Below are 12,004 nucleotides of genomic sequence, written 5' to 3'. Positions count from 1 at the left end.
TATGTTACCTCTCAAGAGAAAGAAAGACTCAGAGAACTGAACCAAGAGAATTATTCCAAGACCTTGAAATATAATAAAGAAAAAGCCAACTTTACCCTGATGGATTTCAGAACTATTGCAGACTCTTTTCTCCTACTTACTATCCATTCTCCTTGTTCGAACTGCCACTGTGTGGGGATGTTGGACACATACGTGGAGAGAAACTGCCCCAGAAATAGTATTTCAGACTCCTAAAGGACAAAACCCGGGAGGCTCATCTGCAGCAGATATAGATGATTTCAACAATGAGATTTTGAACTTTGAGTCATGCTGTCATGGGCAATACTCTTGGGAGCCCTGTAGTTGAAGTCTCTAATCAGTCGACTTTGAGTTAATTAGAGTGAAACTATTCTAGCGGGTCTGACCTAATCAAATATGCTCTTTTAAAAGAGAGTCTAGAGGGGAGGGGCAGCCTGCGTGCTGCTCTCAGGGAGAGGATGGAAAGTTGCAGGTGGATGTCCACCTACAGATGGGCCTCGGGAAAGAGCACTGGGAATCAGTGGAGAGGTGACACGGACACTCAGAGTGAAGGAGGTGACGGGCGATCCACTCAGCAAGATCTGAAGGCACCTGGGGGAGGCGTCCGCACGTGGGGAAGGACAGGAGGAGAGAACCCTGGGTCTCCGCGCTCCTCCCTACGGACACGCAGCACAAGTTGTGACGCGACCCCCGATCTGATCCAAGACCTCCAGACTGATCAGAAGCTGCCTGAGTCTGTGCAGTGACATTGCACTGGAGGGCGGGCACAGCGGGGTCCCAGGGGCTGCCGTTCCCAGGTCACTGCGACTGACGCCATCCTGAGCTCTCAGCCCCAGCGCCAGGTGTGCACAGGGCCGGCTCTGCCTCCACGTCCCCTCGCCGCGCAGGGAGTGAGCGGGGAGGGCAGATGTTCTCCAGGCCCCGTGATGGGGAGCTGAGCATCCGGGGGGCTGAGCCAAATGGGCTCCACAGACGCCACCTAGAACCCTGCAGTGACTGCCTCCGTGGGACCTGGGAAAGGGGAGCGTCCCAGATGCCCAGCGGCCTGGGCCCAGGAGCCCTCAGCTGCCACCCGCCCAGCGGGGCCACCTCGGAGTTCCACTGATGTCAGGCCCACACGCCACCCCTGAGGCTCGGGCGCCGCTGCTGGGCGCTCTGCCCACGGCTCCAAGGCTCCGCAGCTGCGGCCAGAACTCATGGCCCCATGCGGGTGGCTCCTACTGGCTGCCTGGCGGGAACCCCGGCAGCCCGACACTCGGCCAGAGACCCTCTAGCCTCGAGCAGCCGTCGCACCTGGACCCGGGTGGAGCGAACACCCAGAGCCCGGACACCCACGAGTGTCACCTACATAGCCTCACCCGCCCGCCACTGTCACTGCTGTGAGTAGACCTGGGCCAAGCGATCACCCCAACACCAGCCTCCAAGCTGGACTTCCAACAGCAGCCTGGGGACCGCTCACCGCCCTGTGTGAAGATCAACCAGCAACAGCCAGGACTGTGACAATCACAGGGGAAGGGACCACAGACCAGCCGCATCGCAGGTGCTGGGTACTTGCGCCCCGCTCCTGTCAGGTTAGTCCTCCAGAGGAGGCCACAAGAGCACCATCTAGCGACCACTCCTCCTTCTCACCAAGTAGGACCGTTCCCAGCAAAGGGAAACAGGTGCGTTGCAAACCTGTGTGCCCTGACCTGAGAGAAGCTGTCGGCTGAGAAGAATCCAGCAAAAGAATTCTGGCAACATGAAAAAAAACGAGTTAGTTTGACACCCCCAAAGGATCCCAGTGGATCTACATCAGTGGACCCCAACCCAAGGAAATTGTCAATCTGTCAGAAATGGAATTCAGAATACGAGTGGCAAAGAAGATGAAGGGGATCGAGGAGAAAGTTGAAAACCAACACGAAAGAGCCAAAGAAATATTTCAGGCCATCAACAAAACAAATGAAAAAGTCATTATTAAACAGCTAGACAACATAAGAAAGAATGAAAAAGAGCTAAAAGAAACAAAAGAGTAATTTAGGGAGTTTCAAAACACAGCAGAAAGCTTCAGCAACAGACCAGACCAAGCAGAAGAAAGAATCTCAGAGCTTGAAGACAAGGCTCTCAAGCTAACCCAGCCAGTCAAAGATGCGGAAAAAAGAATAAAGAAGAACGAACAATCTCCCAGAGAAAAAGGGAACTATGTGCAGTGAACCTATACACGAATTATAGGTATCCCTTGGGAGAAGAAGAAAAAGCAGAAAGCATGAAAAACCTATTTGAGAGAATAATAGAGGAAAACTTCTGTGGTACTGCCAGATTTTCAGATATCCAGACACAAGATGATTACTATATTCAAGCAACATATTCATCACCTCATATAGGTATCTTTTTGGTGGTAAGAGCACCTAAAATCTATATATACAATGGAATATTATTCAGCCTTAAAAAAGCAGGAGATCCTGCCATTTGGACCTCTGCTTTTCTCAATCATCACAGAAATATGGGACTGCTTGAAGCCATACTCTTCCTCATACAAGTTAAGCCACATCAGAAAAACCCACAAGTACACGTCTACCATTTTGAACAAATGAACCCATCGCAGAATCGAAGGACCCAAATGGCACGTTCAAGGTTTCACAGGATTGACTTTTCTGCTACAAGCCTGGCAACGGTTTTAGCTAATTAGAAAGTGCACTTTAATCATAGTGTCGTTTTTCTTTCTTGCAAATCAAAAACTCTCATCAGCAGGTTTTCCCAACAGCCTCTGGAAATTTTGGCCAGCCTTCAAGGGCTGGCATAACAAGAACTACAATAAACAACTAGTTTGAACTTGGGGGAAAAAAGTAAAAAAATAAATAAAAGAGGGTCCAAAGTTCAGAGATAAAAGAAGTCAGAGAGATTCTTAACTGTAGTAAATAAATACTTCTGCTGGCCATAAAGGAACAAACTGCTGAACAATACAGAGAGCCTCGTGGCAAGGAGTTTCCAGCGATCTCTGGGAACTGAGAATGTCCTCCAGTTGTCAGCCATCAAGAAAGCGGGAGCCTCAGTCCCATTGCAAAGTACTAGATGTTTCCAACAACCTGAATGAGCATCGAAGAGGCCCCCACACATTAGATGGGAACCTGATTCAGGCTGACTCTGACATTAGCCTTGTGAGACCCTAAGGAGAGAAACTATCTGAGCCCTACCTGGACTTCTGACATACAGAAACCTGGGAGAGTACAGGGTGTTGTTTTAAGATGTAGGTTAAGTGTGAGGTAGTTTGCAACTCAGCAAGGGAAAAGTAACACGTATTCCTATTGCAGTGATGTGGGATTTTTTTAGGTAATGGATGATCTAAATGTCAATCTTAAAATATTACTTGAAAGCATTAATTAATATATTACCTTCACCAGCCTGAGCAAGAATGAGACCCCATTTCACTAAAAATAGAAAAAATTAGCTGGGCATGGTGGCACGTGCCTGTAGTGCCAGCTACTCAGGAGGCTGAGGCAGGAGGATTGCTTGAACCCAGGAATTGGGGGTTGCTGTGAGCTGTAATGACACCACCGCACTTTGCGTGGGGCGACAGAGCGAGACACTCTTACCCTCTCTCTCTTTCTCTCTCTCTATATATATACATAAAATAAAGCTTTTTATCAACATAGTACTATTCCTAAATTTGGTAGTTCAGGACATGTGACATGATATACTGTAATTGTAGGAAAACAAAAAAGTGATCACTCCAACATCAGTTTGATTATAAACATTCAGGTACCATTATGGGATTATTAGCTTAACTGTCAATCCCTTTTCATTTTGACACTATTTACATTCCTCCATTCATTCTCCTTTCCCTCAGTAAACACTTAAATGCCCAGGCACTGACAGTGCAAAGATGAATAAGACGGTTTTTCCTTAGGGAGCCATGCGACCACACTGATTCACGTTCGGTTCAAGTGTGTGACTCACTGTGGAAGATGTTCATTTATATCTGGTGTTCTGTTCCACACTCCCCCAGTTACTTTAGTAAATTATGCACTGGACGGTTGTATTCTAAGAGCCTAATTCTCTTCTCATAGAGTTTCGTTTTCTCCAGCATTTGTTTATATTAGTTGGGTCTCTGCTCTTCTGACACCAGGATTGATTTTACTTCACTGTTTAGTTTCATCTTTCTCTGTCTAGGACAGGCTTCCAGCCTACCATCTGCCTCTTCTTAGCATTCTGTCTGAATAGTGCAAATTTCTAATTTTGTAATAACTAAGTAAAATTGTCACATTATGTCAATAACTAAATTGATGGATCCTAAAGGAAAAAAATGAAAGATTTTAATTCTGTAACACTCTGAGAATACACACCAAAATATGTTGGCAATAATCAACTCACTTTAATCCTTCCCAGCTTTGTTCAGATGTGAAAAAAAAGTTGATTTTAAATACTTTGTTGATTATGGAAAAATAAACTAGCACATTTTGAAATTTAGAGTTCTTTATTTTAAAGAGTCAAAGAAAATAGGGAGGCCAAAACATAACTCTTCTCATTTAATATTTCACAATAATATTTCCCTTTTTCCCTCTAGAATAGGCAAGGCCAAACACAATTACAAGTTTTGAATAAATACTAAGATCAAAAGGCATTTTATTCACTATGTATTTCAATAGGGAAATAAAATGTTATGTACTGCAGTGCCAGCAACTATAGCATCAAGTATAAATTGAGGTCTTGAGCATATAAATCTCAGTGCTTCACCATTGTGGATTGATGTGTCTTAAAACGATTAAGACCACTTAATGAATGTAGGAAATATTTACTTACATGTGTCACACAGTAGCATAAATACCATGGCATAGATTTAAATATAAAGAGTATACCAAATAGGCTGGGAAAATACTTAGTATAGGTCATATTTTTGCAGGTCTTTCTAAAGTAGATGCAAAATACACTACAGATAAAATATTACTATGTTCAAATATATATAAATTTTAAATATTTATTGATATAGAAACATTATAATTAAAATAAATAGGGAAAAGCTGAACTGGAGAACAATTGGTAAGATAAACTACGGGCAATAGATGGTGTTTTTATTCTATAAAGAATAAAGATGGTATTCAAAAATAAAAAGAAAAGCATTCTAATAGAAAATGGAACAAATAAATTACATAATCAATTGATAAAAGAAACATGAATGTCTTATTGGTATAAAAAACAAACACCTACATATGAGTAAACAGAGATATAAATTCAAGCGGTAATTAGATACCATTTTCATTGATTAAACAGTTAAAGAATAATAATGAAATACTCAATTTTGGAGATTTTGTGATGAAAGGAAAACATATGCACTTCTGGTAGGGCAGTAAAAGCTTTCTGAGGGCGATTTAGCACTACGTATTGAATTCTATAATGGGGAAAAAACAGATAGGGTATCTCCTTTTGATCTAAAACATTAACCTCTAAGAATATACACCAGTATTGGGTATGTTTAAAAAAATAATGGAAAATGCTTAATTGTATTGGTTCAATGGTTCTGGGAACATACATATCCTCTTCATTAGAATGATGTGGTAGACTGATAGACATCAAACTATGTTAAAAAATAAGATGCTAAAAGCAAGTAGCAAACAAAATGTTCACATTACAAATATACTTTTGTAAATATATGGAATAAACATTTAATATGTAGCATCTATTTTATATATATTATGTATGTGTAAAAGGCAATGGAATGATGATATTAATATATCAATACTTATTATTTTTAGGTGATGATGTTTATTTTTGCCTATAAGCATTTTCTGATTTTTCTACAATAAATGCATATTATTTTTTGATAAACTTTCATTTAAAAGCAAGAAATATAACTTTCTGAAAGGATTTATTAAGTCTAAGAAAATGAGATTATACATATCTTTGCTAAGTTGGGATAATTGCCTCATCTTCAATCTCAGAAAATAACTGGTCAATAGGGTTTTAACATGCCAAGAGTTGAGGATATCACCTTGCTATCTACAGACCTATTTTTTAAGACTAAATAACACTATGGTCTGCAATAGAATTTCTCCACCATTTATCTTCCAAGACACACTCAGCTGATGACTAAACTTACTGCAGGACAAATTCTGAGGGTAAGCCCACATTTTCTACAATGTCCTTAGAACATTAGCTAGAGCATCGGCCCTTTCTCACCCACTTGATATGAGTGTACGCTTTAATTCACTTTAATAATTTAAAAGATGTAAATAATTAGAAAAATGTTGCTCTTGGCACATTTCACAGCTAATTGTGATACATGAGTTGTTAGGGTTGAAAACTGCCACTCTCCAACATCACCAGTCTCATTCTTAATCTTTCTCATCACGTTCCTCTCCTGCCCCTGGTTCCTACGTTGCACAGCTCTAGCCACATGCACAGAAGGCTGGTGACTCAAGGTTCTGACAACCTGAGAAATCAGCTACTTGATGTAGATAGGTTTATTAGTTTCCTACTGATTGCTGCTATAACAAATTCGCACACATTTAGTAGCTTCAAATAACACAAATTTGTTATGTTACATTTCTGGAGGTCAAATGTCCAAAATAGGTTGCACTGAGATGAAACCATGTTGTTCACGAGGCTGCTGTCCCTCGGGAGGCTGTGGGAGAGAATATACCCCCTTACCTTCTGCAATTTCTAGAGCGTGTGGTGCTGCTCCTTCTTCAGAGCCCGCAGGGTAGCGTCTTAACGTCTTTCTGCTCTGCTGTTATATCACCTCTGCCCCTTCAACCTCCTCCCTCCCTCACCTGTTATTACATTGGGCCCACCTGGGTAATCCAGAGTAGCCTCCCTGTGTGAAATCCTTAACTTAATCACACCTGTGAAACCATTTACATAAAGTGACGTTCACAGGTTGCGGGAATTAAGGTGTAGCTACAGTGGGAGACTGTATTGACCTTACCACGGAAGATTTGATATTTCTGTTTTGTTTTTGCTTGTTTTTATTAAACTAATGTGTTCTTTGTCTGAAATTATAAAAACAATAGTTTAGTTGACTTGAAGGCTGAAGTTTATACAAGGGCTGTCCAGAAAGCATCCAGCCATTGTTGATATGACCAGAATGGTTCCATGGCTGGATGCTTTCCGGACAGCCCTCGTCCAATGCCGAGTGATAATGATATATCTAAACCCATGGCCCTCTTCATGCCTTACTGCTATGATTAGACCTTTCACATTATATGTTTCATGATTCTTTATTAAACACGTTGCATAAAACTTCCTTTATTTTGAGTGCTGCGGCTTTCAATTCTTCTTTTGATCTCTCTCACCTAATTCAAATATGCTAAAAATTTTTTGGTTGTCTTCTGCTAAATAATTAATTTCTAAAAACGAATTATCAATATACAGGTGCAAACACTGTCCCAGGTGCATTCAGCTTAACCATCCTGAAGCGCTGTGATTTCACTAAAGTCTGGTGTGAGCTCGCCACCTTGTGGTAAAATGGGAACAGATAAGGGCTTAAAAATAGAACCCAAAAGAGAATGAAGCAATATTTAGTAAAAACACTTTCTAAGTACATTATTTTTAAATACAACAAGGTAAAGATGTTATGTAAAAACAAAAATCTGAAAAAGAAAGTGGACTTTTTTGCAGCAACATTTGCTATTCTTTTCATGAAAACTTATAAGTTTTTCTTTAATTATAAAACTGTGTATGGGTTTGTGTATGCATTTATACATATTTATACATATAAGTATATATGAGAAATTTCTCAAAAATTTAAATATAATTTGATTAACTCTTAGAAATAATAATTTCTGACAGTTTGGTTTATTTATTTCTGGAAAAACTTTCCAAAAATGTGTTTGTATGTGAGTTTTTATAATTAAAAATAAGTATCTTCATTTTTTTACCCAATTTTACATCTTACTAATCTTCCACACTATTCTATATTATCTTAAGAATTAAGAATTCTATCACTATAATGATTTTTGGACACTGTACCAATATTTTCCTAAGATTTTTTTTATTTTGTTTTTGTTTTGTTTATAACATTAAGTGTTAAATACAATTGGAGTTATTTGGATTAAACAAAGTTAAACAGGCTTATTTAACTGCTAAGTAATATTAATAAATTTAAAATATCTGTTGAATATTTACTACATGCCTAGTAAGCCTAAGCCATTACCAGATACTAAACACAAACATTACAAATTTTAACAAGACATAGCCCCTAGTCTCAAAGAACTTGTTGAGAAAGACAATAAACATATACTAAGTATTCAACTCTTTAAAAATTATAGGTATAATAGAACTTGATAAGTTTTCTGGTGGATTAGAATAATATTTTAAGACCTTATAGATAGTATAATACTGATATGATTTTTTAAATTATTTTGTGAAGATTTTTTTATTTTAACTTTTTTTAAAACTTGAGAATATTATGGGGGTACAAACATTTTGGTTACATATAATGCCTTTGCCTTGCCCAAGTCAGGGCTACAAGTGTGCCCATCCCCCATAGAGTGCTCACAGCCTCCATTGGTTGTGAGTTTACCCAGCCCACCACGCCCCTCCCACCTGACCGGCACCCATTGAATATTACTTCCACGTGAGCACCTTAGTGTTGATTAGTTAGTACCAATTTGATGGCAAGTACATGTGGTGCTTGTTGTCAAGTTCACAGCCCACAAACCAATAAACCATCTCAAGGAACTGGAAAAGGAAGAGCAAATCAATCCTAAACCCAGGAGAAGAAAGTAAATAACTAAAATCAGAGCAGAACTAAGTAAAATCAAGAATAAAAGAACCATACAGAAGATTAATAAAACCAAAAGTCGGTTTTTCAAACAGGTAAACAAGATTGAGAGCCCTCTTGCTAGATTGACAAAAAGTAGGAAGGAAAGGACTCTAATAAGCTCAATTAGAAATGAAAAAGGAGAGGTCACTACAGACATCACAGAATACAAAACATTATCTTTGAATACTTTAAAAATCTATATACCCAAAACTACAAAACGTGGAGGAAATGGACAAATTCTTAGATACAGTATTGATAGGATTTGAGTGAGACAGTGAAGAATGGGTATTCGGGACAGGTAGAGGGAGGGAAAGGAGTGTGGACACTGAGCCATATATGTCCGGGGTGTGTTGGGAGTCATAGAACACGAGTGTTCGTGCACAGTCTTTGAAGAGAATAAGAAAGTCGCTTGATTTTAGCAGGAGGAGGCGCCATTTTAAGTTCATAATAGGAGATAAGTGAGAATCTTTAATGCACCATTGCATGTGTGCATTCATGAGAGAAATAGAGAAATGTCAGTAGAATTCAGAACCCGATATAATATAATATTGTATTTTTGGTGTCTGTAAGAAAAAAATGTATTTTTGTTCAAGGTATGTAAGATGTCATACATCTGTTTCTTACCCATGGCAAGATTTACTTCCTTGTTTTTATTTTTGTTTTGTCATTTGCACAGTGATTCCATAAGTATTAGCAAAAGTAAGGAAGAAAAGATATGTAAAAGTACTAAGGGTAATACAAAAAACAAACAAAAGAGGATAACTCCCAATTAACTAGTGCATTTGCATAATTATTTAATGTAAAAGACTGTGTTAAGAGTGTGATTATTGACATTCCTGGATTACCTATTGTATTCCCAGGAGAACCACTAATATTTTGTATTTCATAGCTGATACTGGCACATTGGTGGTTTCACAGCTATTAAGCAGCAGAAACAAATAAAATCAAATTTATAGTATTTGGAATTTAAATCTCATTGCTGTTACCAACATACTGTTGTACTTCACTCAGTTTCAGAATGCAAGTTTATTTTTATTTGTATATTTAATTTTTAACCTAACCTATCCTATTTAATAATAACAATTTTTTCAACTCATTATGGAAGGTTGATAAATATTTATGCTCTTTTAAAGGTAAACTTTACTTGGTGGATAACTGTACTTTCAAAACCACTGCAATTTTTTTTGTAATTAAGTGTTTTTTTACATTTTTACAAAAGCCTTTTTCAGCCATTCTAATATACTTGCCAAAACCTCCTTTATATTCTGTGTATGGAATTTGACAACATTCATTATCTGCTTAACAAACCACATCAGTTCTGCGAGGCCATTATGGTTGACTACAGATATTCAAATTTACTTCTTTACTAAAATGCAGGTTTTTGCAAATAATGTATCAGATTGTTAAATTTTACATTATGAATGGTTTATACACAACAGTGCTTAACAAATCATTAGCACAATAAAGTGTTAAATGTGATACTTTTTTCAAAATGACTATCACATATTTTCTACTCTTTAATTTTGTTTTTCAAAACGACTATTACATGGTTTTTACTGTTTAACCAGGAACCTAAAGTCAAAATGAACAGAGAGAAGAAACTGATTTGCAGGGAGGCTGCGAAAGGGGTGCAGAGAGTTGGAATCTCTTTACTTGAGTTAGCTATATCTTTGCCTCACTTTTGATTTTCAGAATTTGAGTGGGGTTTTTTTTAAGGATTTTTCCAGTGCTATTAAAACATATTAAGTTATCTTAAGCAAAATATTTTCCTGAAAATTTTGATTAGTATAGCAAATACAATAAAGAAGCTAACTTTCTAAAATGTAAGTAATATATACTTTTGAAAGTGAAAAAATCATTATAACATGACTGTAGGGTCTAGATAATATTGATCATTAATAAATCTTTACTGACGGATTAGGATTAATCACTATAAATTATGTGTATTGAATGTAATGCTTTTCTAGAATGCCTATCATTAAAAGTATTGCAGCCAGGCGCGGTGGCTCACGCCTGTAATCCTAGCACTCTGGGAGGCCGAGGCGGGTGGATCGCTCGAGGTCAGGAGTTTGAGACCACCCTGAGCGAGACCCCGTCTCTACTAAAAATAGAAATAAATTATCTCGACAACTAAAAATATATATAGAAAAAATTAGCCAGGCATGGTGGCACATGCCTGTAGTCCCAGCTACTCGGGAGGCTGAGGCAGGAGGATCGCTTAAGCCCAGGAGTTTGAGGTTGCTGTGAGCTAGGCTGACGCCACGGCACTCACTCTAGCCCAGGCAACAAAGTGAGACTCTGTCTCAAAAAAAAAAAAAAAAAAAAAAAAAAAAGTATTGCAGAACTATTATTGAAAAAATAATACTAACATTATATTTGATGAGATAGGTGTAATGAATACAAGCAAAAACAAGTTAGCTTTAAAGCACTTTCTGTAAACTATAATTAACAAGCAATATTAATATAAAGACTGATTACTTTGAATATTCTATTACTCTAATAATGAAAGAAATGTGTTTTCCTAATATTGAAAATTATATCTAACATTTTACATTACTATATTAAACTTCTCACATTTTAACATAATTTTGTAGCTAGATTTCATACTTTCTTGGAGTTCTTATTTTACCTTCCCATTTGATAAATGTCCACTGTAATCTGGAGATCATGGTCACTGGATACCAAGTCACTAGAATGTGTGAGATACATGCATAGTAGGCTAATTTCATCAAAACATATACAATAAATGTGGATGAGCATGATCTCTATATATTTTTATGTTACTCAGGATTAATTTTTTCCTGGTTCTAATTTAATGACATACTTTATTTTTTCTTATGCTTAAGTGATGTTACAGGGTTTGCTTTAATATATTTTCTTCATTAGTACTTTTTAAGCATATATTTTTAAAAATTATTTTAATATTTCAGTTGTGTTTTTTTGCAAAGTAAAACTAAATTATACATACAGAATTTCAATGTAAAACATAATTTATTTATGTGGTAGACGTTTAAAGTTTGCTAAATGAATGTACCAACTGAAAAAAATGTGGATAATGTACTTCATTTTAACGATGGAAAACACGCGATGCCGTTTTTGTAAGCAGAACCTCTCTAGAAAAATGCCAGCTCCGTTAGTAACACAAAAAATAATTACCACTACAGCAACATTTCTGAAAATCGCGTGGCAGATCACTTATCTCACTTTGATGGTAAATTATCATTCTAATCTTTTCTGTTTTTAGATTTG

At 37.6% G+C, this 12,004-nt stretch overlaps 1 protein-coding gene across 2 annotated transcripts in view; it reads left to right on the top strand.

Annotated features, from left to right (window-relative positions):
* Positions 1-12,004, top strand: part of NETO1 (neuropilin and tolloid like 1) — a 100,979-nt gene that overhangs the window by 76,392 nt on the left and 12,583 nt on the right. The window lies entirely within an intron of this gene.

The sequence above is a fragment of the Lemur catta genome, chromosome 16 (genome assembly GCF_020740605.2).
Source record: "Lemur catta isolate mLemCat1 chromosome 16, mLemCat1.pri, whole genome shotgun sequence".
NCBI lineage: Eukaryota > Metazoa > Chordata > Mammalia > Primates > Lemuridae > Lemur > Lemur catta.
Note: the sequence above shows the minus strand (reverse complement) of the source record. Positions and strands in the feature narration are given on the sequence as shown.